We start from the raw sequence: 8,218 nt of genomic DNA, 5'->3' as shown, positions 1-8,218 counted from the left end.
TTTGATGGAGGATTGTTAAGTCTGTGAAATGCCCCATGTTACTCTTTCCAATGGTTTGTTTTTCTTTGTGACATCTGGTATATGTGATACTTTAAGTGTTAAAATCTGTTTTGTTAGTGATTGTTGCAGTATTTTTTAAACTGCTGGAGATACTCTTTAGGCAGCGGAACCTTTTGTCTGGATTTATCCTAAAAAAAAGACCTACTTTTCCTACCTATGACAAAAGGTATTTAACAATCCACCCCCTATACTTTCATGAATCAGCTGTACCAATCTTCCCTTCCCAGTCCTGTTTAACTGTTGGCCATGCCTAGTGAAACCCCATCTGTTGATAGTCCCGACGGGCACCAGAGAAACATGAACAAAGTTGGCTGTCCTCAGAGCCATCCCTAACCCCACACTGATTCGCCTCACAGCTCCATCAAGGTGTGGTCGATCATGACGCTGGAACAGCTCAACAAAGAGTACATTGGTGCCATGAGTCAGGAAAGCTATCTTGTCCAGGTCACCACCTATGTCATATGCCCCATCCCTGCCCAAACTGTTTCCTGCCTCACCCACTATCACTACATGGTCCTCTTTTGTAAAGTCCTTACAAAAAGCCCCTAGGTCCTCTATCACATGACTTAGCCGAGCATCCTTGAAGATACTGGTGACCTGGTGCGCTGCCCCTAAGCTTTCCTGTAACTGAGGACCTACACCTCGCCCATGGCTACTACCTAGCAGCAGCACTTTCTTCTTCCTAACACTTTGTACATACCTAGGCTTCTTGGCCTCGGTTGAAGTGTGCTGCACATTTCCTGCTCCTCGTTCTACCTGAGGCTCTTCTCCACTTAACTCAGGCGTTGGTAGATACCTGTTTTTGGTGTTGATGATAAAACTGTCAGATCACATTCTCTTTCTTCCTATCCTCCTACCAGCTGAAAATTCCCAATCACCCTCCACCCCCTATTCTAGCGGTTTCCGGCGACTAGAGGAACCAATGTGGTGCGGGTGTGCAAGACTCACATGTCCCCTTCATCATTGGACTTAATTGGAGGTGTGTTGTCGATCTTCTTCTCAGGATAGCCACCTGCGACGGTCTGCCCAACTTCTTCTCCAAATATATGATGCTGTTTGGAGGAATTTTCTCTACTCTTAAAATGATTGCGTACACTCATGATACTTTTAAATCAACCGTACTATATTTCACTTCCACAAACAGAACACCACATAACAGTTTCACATCAATGAATCATATTTCGTAAATCCAATGATTCCAGGTCCGTCAGAAGCTATTGATTAATTTTATAATAAATGCAGTTCCAAAAAATCTCTCAAGGTTCTCACAAATTCACCGTCCGCAACTCTAGAGAGTCAGTAAGTAAGTAAGACGTGTCTTTTCTTTTCTTTTTCACAATTCAGCTGTTCACAATAATGACTGATGTAGCACCGTCACGGAGTAAGGCGCGCTGGCTCCTAGTGCTGGTCATGTAACTTCTGTGACGAGTGAGGCAACCACTTGCCCGCGCCGATCAACAGTTCACCTTGTGGCATTCTCTTGACACCCGTCCACTCTGCGCACAGAAAACCGGTGCGAGGTAGGCACTCTGCCGTTTCTCACACTCGTACGTAAAATATCGGGTGTTCGAGACGGTGGAAAGTGGAGGGTCTCTAGAATTTGCGTCGAAATTATCGAGGCACTACACTGTCTCCCATGATCCTTATGAGTTCCTTCCCTGCTTCCTCCAACTGTGCCTGAAGGGAACAGATTTTCCTTTCCAGTTCACCAATCAGAATGTTCCTACTGCATACTCTGCAGTTCCAGGAGAGAGCCTCTTCTGTTCTCCCAACATCCTCCCCACTTCATCCCCCCCCACCCAAGTGAAAATATTTCCTACAAGATTGGCAACAAATCCCTCTATTCACTATCCTATAACAGGTCCCACATTTCTCACTCATGGTCAGTTTCGAAAGAATAATTAAGTTTAAAGAATGTTTTAAATTTGTCAAGGACGCGAGATTGGCAGTGTGTAAACAAAAAACGACACAAAGGCCTTACGTGCGGTGGTTGTTGTTTTTGTATTGATTTAGAGATACAATGACAGAAGAATCAATTTGTAATTACTTTGCTTTTAGAGAATTTACGTTATCAGGCGTGTTTGGTCAGGTTTTCAAACGTTTATAACTCGGAAAATTTAGGCCTAGTTCGCGTCTATCTAACTAGTAAACAATAGGAAATGTGTTTGTTAAATACGATTTAGAAACGTTTAATTATACTTTTATTGCGACAATAGACACTGATGAAACTAGTACCTGTCTTTTTTAAACGAATTTTGCACTATCAAGAAAACGTGAATAGAGTATTTTGTGTTTATGTCACGCAAAATTTCGGGTTATGTAGCGATTATCGGAACTTCAACTAAAGAACAAGTTTTTTCAAGAAAAAGCTCCGCTGGGACGCTGATATTCAGTTGCTCTGGGCGAGTTCATTCAGTTATTGTGATATCTACGTGGGAGTAAGACACTGAGCGAAATTCGATTAAGTTTGCAATGAAAAATAGGAGTCGATATGGTCTTGCGTTTGGTGCATATTACGTAATATGTTGCTGCTTATGAAATTTAGGTAGTATATTGAAATTTTCTTTAGACTTCGGTGGTAGCCGCTTTCAGTCATCGATCTCGAGAAAATTGATCTGATGTAGCACACTCATTTGCGATCGCGCTGCGCCAGCGTTATACACAAACTGAAATATTCACAACATTCCTCAAATTTCACTTTTGAGATATCGAAACGAGATTTTTGCAAATGATAGCACACAAAGAGAGTATTTTGCCATGTAGTTATTGTACCACACTTCATTATCTACTGTGTTATTCTATCAACTACATACTTTTACTGTGAAAGAATGTAATTTTTTGGGGCCATCGCAGGTGGAGAAAAAAGAAATGCTTTGCGTTTTGGAACAACTTAAGTGAAGACATTACATGCTTAGTTTGTACTTAGATGTGCTTTTTCGTAAGCTACTTACCTTACCTTTCCTCAGTTCCTCAGATGGGAAACTTAATAGACCACTGTTTCAGAATTCTCTCGAAGTTGCGTCTGCACAACATGTTAGTGAGGTCACATTGTGTAAACTCCGCTGTGTTTTGGCAAAAGAAGCAAATTTTAACATGGTAACAAGAGAAATGTGTAGGTCTTATTCAAACTTCGCCATTAGTGATGGCTCTCTGAAAGTTACAAATGGTAACAAGCCAGGCGAAAATAAATCGCTGCATTTTCAGCGGAATTCCTTGTAGACACTATCGAAAGCAGAGGTGACAGTAGATCTTTTTGAATGGTCACCATGCAAGTGTGAGCGTGGAGGGGTCCAACTTAATATTTACAAAGAGGGTGAGCATAGGCTTCAGTTTAAAACGGCACTTCCCCTCCAGCGGTCGGCATTTCCACTGCAGCACCTGCCGGTAGTCCCCATCACGACCACTCTCCCCACTCGTGCCTGCCATGGTATTTTGCACAGGCTCTTCGGTGTATTCCAGTCGCTTTAGTAGTGTTGATGACCTCTTGGAACAGTTTCTGGATGGTTGCCAGCACATTCAAAACATGCCTGGCATTTCTGAAAATGTACGGGCATGGATGAGGAGTCGTGCTGTAGCCTGCCTTTACATGAATTGCGCCGTGTGAACGTCCTCTAGCGCATATCTGCAGTCTGGATTCTCGGAAAAACTGCTTTAAGGTGATCGTGTTTACTAGGATTATTTGCTTTTTTTAATTGTCCTTTATTCGCGGCTTTCGTTTGTTTCCATAATAGTCAAACTCCCTGTAGAAGTAGGTGTAAATATTTGAGGCCACCTTCACAGCACCGTCAAAATGCTGGGCACAAGCTTGAGACCGTCGATTCGGCTGGACACATTTATCTAGCGGTCAAACTCCTGCTCACATTGAGCAGTTCTGCAGTTCTTGCAGTCGCTTCTGGTGCAATGCCACTGGCACAGTGTAGCAGCCGACTGGTCCTTTGCTGGCATGCTGTTTCGACATACGTCACGACAGACTGATAATTGAAGTTGTGAAGATGACGTCAGTGCAGCAAGCCAAGTGGCAAACTTTGTGTGTTCCGTGAGGGTCGTGAGTTTGGGATCGCTTGTGAAGAACGACCTCTAGATGGCGCTGTTAACATGTGATACTGCTACTGTTTAAAAATCTGGCATTCCTTCTCGTTAAAACAACAGCAACTCAGAAAATGGCCGAGTGGTTAGCTCGTAGTGAGCATTTAAAGAAACAATGTTATGAAGAAGTGGAAGTATAATGTAAAAGCCTTGTATTGGTGCCTTTTTATTATTTTCGCAAAAGTCTAACTTAGTATGCAGTGATTCAGAGATCGCTTCGTCCAACTTTAATAATAAGTCACCTTCAGGAAGGCTGCTTAAATACTACTGTTGTTGTTGTTGTGGTCTTCAGTCCTGAGACTGGTTTGATGCAGCTCTCCATGTTACTCTATTCTGTGCAAGCATCTTCATCTCCCAGTACATACTGCAACCTACATCCTTCTGAATCTGCTTAGTGTATTGGTCTCCCTCTACGATTTTTACCCTCAACGCTGCCATCCAGTACTAAATTGGTGATCCCTTGATGCCTCAGAACATGTCCTACCAACCGATTTCTTCTTCTAGTCAAGTTGTACCACAAACTCCTCTTCTCCCCAGTTCTATTCAATACCTCCTCATTAGTTATGTGATCTGCCCACTCCTCATTAGTTATGTGATCTGCCCATCTAATCTTGAGCATTCTACTATAGCACAACATTTCGAAAGCTTCTATTCTCTTCTTGTCCAAACTATTTAACGTCCATGTTTCACTTCCATTCATGGCTACACTCCATACAAATACTTTAAGAAACGACTTCCTGACACCTAAATCTATACTCGATGTTAACAAATTTCTCTTCTTCAGAAACGCTTTCCTTGCCATTGCCAGTCTACATTTTATATCCTCTCTACTTCGACAATCATCATTTATTTTGCTCCCCAAAGAGCAAAACCCATTTACTACTTTAAGCATCTCATTTCCTAATCTAATTCCCGCAGCATCACCCGATTTAATTCGACTACATTCCATTGTCCTCGTTTTGCTTTTGTTGATGTTCATCTTATATCCTCCTTTCAAGACACTGTCCATTCCGTTCAGCTACTTTTCTAGGTCCTTTGCTGTCTCTGACAGAATTACAATGTCATCGGCGAACCTCAACGTTTTTATTTCTTCTCCATGGATTTTAATTCCTACTCCGAATTTTTCTTTTGTTTCCTTTACTGCTTGCTCAATATACAGACTGAATAACATCGGGGATAGGCTACAACCCTGTCCCACTCCCTTCCCAACCACTGCTTCCCTTTCATGCCCCTCGACTCTTATAACTGCCATCTGGTTTCTGTACAAATTGTAAATAGCCTTTCGCTCCCTGTATTTTACCCCTGCCACCTTCAGAATATGAAAGAGAGTATTCCAATCATCATTGTCAAAATCTTTCTCTAAGTCTACAAATGCTAGAAACGTAGGCTTGCCTTTCCTTAATCTATTCTCTAAGGTAAGTCGTAGGGTCAGTATTGCCTCACGTGTTCCAACATATCTACGGAATCCAAAGTGATCTTCCCCGAGGTTAGCTTCTATCAGTTTTTCGTCTGTAAAGAATTCGTGTTAGTATTTTGCAGCCGTGGCTTATTAAACTGATAGTTCGGTAAGCAACTGATTTCTTGGGATTAGAATTATTATATTCTTCTTGAAGTCTCAGGTTATTTCGCCTGTCTCATACATGTTGCTCACCAGATGGTAGAGTTTTGTGAGGGCTGGCTCTCCCAAGGCTGTCAGTAGTTCTAATGGAATGTTGTCTGCTCCCGGGGACTTGTTTCGACTACTAGTTCGCAGAATTTCGTTGTGGTCGTGCTTCAGTCAGCGATGAATTTCATGAAGGTCGACCAATTATCCATTGTTGTTGCAAAAACCAACGGTGCTGTTGGAAACATGATTGAAGACAACGAGCATGTGACTTATTGAAAGATTAGAAGCATCCTTTAGCGGTCCCTAGACTGCCATACACCATATTTCATACTGTGTAACATTACTGGCCGTCTAGGGATAAGACTGAAGGTCGTGCAATATACTATAGAATATATTGGCAGATCTACTGAAATCAGATTTTTATGGCGCAAACTGGTTGTGCTGTATAGTCTTCTGCTAGTATCATGTGTCTTTGTCAGCTGAGTTCCATATGCCAAAATGTTTACTTTATGCGATTTGTTGCGTGGCGTAAATCGAATTATTTAAATGGTTTCGAAATCTGCCGAAAGCACGTTCATTGTAGGTTTCTGGGAGGTGTTTAGAGGTTCATCAGCTTTGTGGAGTGGGAAATCAAACGAGTATAGTAATCATCAAAAGAAAACCGAGCAATCCGAGAAGTTGTTTTCGAAGTACTGGGAAATGTATCCGGAACCAGGTTAGCTAGAATTATTAGAGAAGTTAATTCATTGCAGACAATACTGAGACGACAAATGTCATCTGATAGTGATATACAAATCGCGGTAGTATCGTGTACACAAAGCAGAGTGCATTGGTTGCAACATTAAGTGCATACATACACCTTACCTTACCTTCAAGTAATATTTAAAGCTTGCTTTAATGGCTGTGCTCGTTTCCAGTCATGTTTAGGCTCACTGACTGTGGCGATAGTGCACTTACGAATTTTAGGTCATCAAATGCACTTCCTGTAACCAAATAACATAAGGTAAATGACAGGTCGGGAGCTTAAGGAACAGCGTCTCGCAAATGAGTGTCCTTCTTAATTACAGGAGCAACCATTTGTAGAAGTACATCAAACTAGTGGAGCGACCATCCTCAGAAAGCTGTGACAATCAATTAGCTCACTTTTTTCCAAGTCACTAAGTAAATTTTCATGTAGAAATTGTTAAGGCTTTCGTGGCCACTTGTTGACAAACTGCCTATTAGCTTCTCTCTCGGGTTCTTCGGTCGATGTTCATGTACTGATTTTACTGACGTTTCACCAGCACGAGTGACTGGCATTGTCAAAGCTTCACCCTCCATTGACGGTGGTGAACTGGAGCCGAGCTCGCGGCCGTAGACGATATGTACTAGGCGCGCCAACGTCCGAGGGCTTCTCCTCGGTCATTTCCGTTGCGGTTCTCCTCTTGCTACCTGCGACGGTCGTTCGCTGCAGTTCGGGAAACCAAGATCCGTTTACCTTAAGGCTGTCCTCTTTCTCGTTGAAGCTGTTCCCGTATTTGTGTATTTCTACAGCTTGTCTGAAGAAGCGCGTGTGATGGTGCTTCTCTCCAGCCAGAACTTCGCGGTGGTCTAGCGGTTCTAGGCGCTCAGTCCGGAGCCGCGCGACTGCTACGGTCGCAGGTTCGAATCCTGCCTCGGGCATGGATGTGTGTGATGTCCTTAGGTTAGTTAGGTTTAAGTAGTTCTAAGTTCTAGGGGACTGATGACCATAGATGTTAAGTCCCATAGTGCTCAGAGCCATTTGAACCATTTTTGAACCAGAACTTCCGTGTCGGCGAATTTTATTACGTGGTCCGTCTCACTCAGTGCGTGTTCAGCCACGACCGATTTCTCCACCTGCCTCAACGTGCAATGTCGTTTATGTTCTTTCATCCTGGTGCTGATTGATCGTCCAGTCATTCCGACATAAACTTTTCCGCATGTGCATGGTATACGGTATATTCCCGACATTGCAAGTGGGTCCCTTTTCTCCTTTTCCAATCCAAGACGCTCTTTGATCTTCCTTGTCGGTTTGAAAATCGTCTTTACGCCGCGTTTGCGCAATATACGGCCTATTCTGTCTGTCACTCTTGGAATGTATGGTAGAAAGGCCGTACCCGACGTTGCTTTTTCTGATTCCTTAGTTCGCCGAGTGTTTGGCTCTGTTACGCTTCTAATATAAGTTTTGGAGTACCCATTGCTCCTCACAACACTTTCCAGGTGTTGCATTTGGCGTCTGAGGTGCAGCGGCCCACATATTCGTCCTGCTCGCGTTAGAGCGTATGAATCATGCCTTTTTTTTCTGGCTCGGGTGGTGGTTTGATAGTTTGTGCAGGCATCGGTCCGTGTGTGTCGGTTTTCGATACACGCTGTGTCCCAGGTAAACGGATCCTGGCTTCCCGTACTGCAGCGAACGACCGTCGCAGGTAGCAAGAGGAGAACCCCACCGGAAATGACCGCGGAGAA

Source organism: Schistocerca cancellata, chromosome 3, assembly GCF_023864275.1.
Source record: "Schistocerca cancellata isolate TAMUIC-IGC-003103 chromosome 3, iqSchCanc2.1, whole genome shotgun sequence".
Taxonomy (NCBI): domain Eukaryota; kingdom Metazoa; phylum Arthropoda; class Insecta; order Orthoptera; family Acrididae; genus Schistocerca; species Schistocerca cancellata.
The sequence above is the reverse complement of the archived record's forward strand: the minus strand, read 5'-3'. Positions refer to the sequence as shown.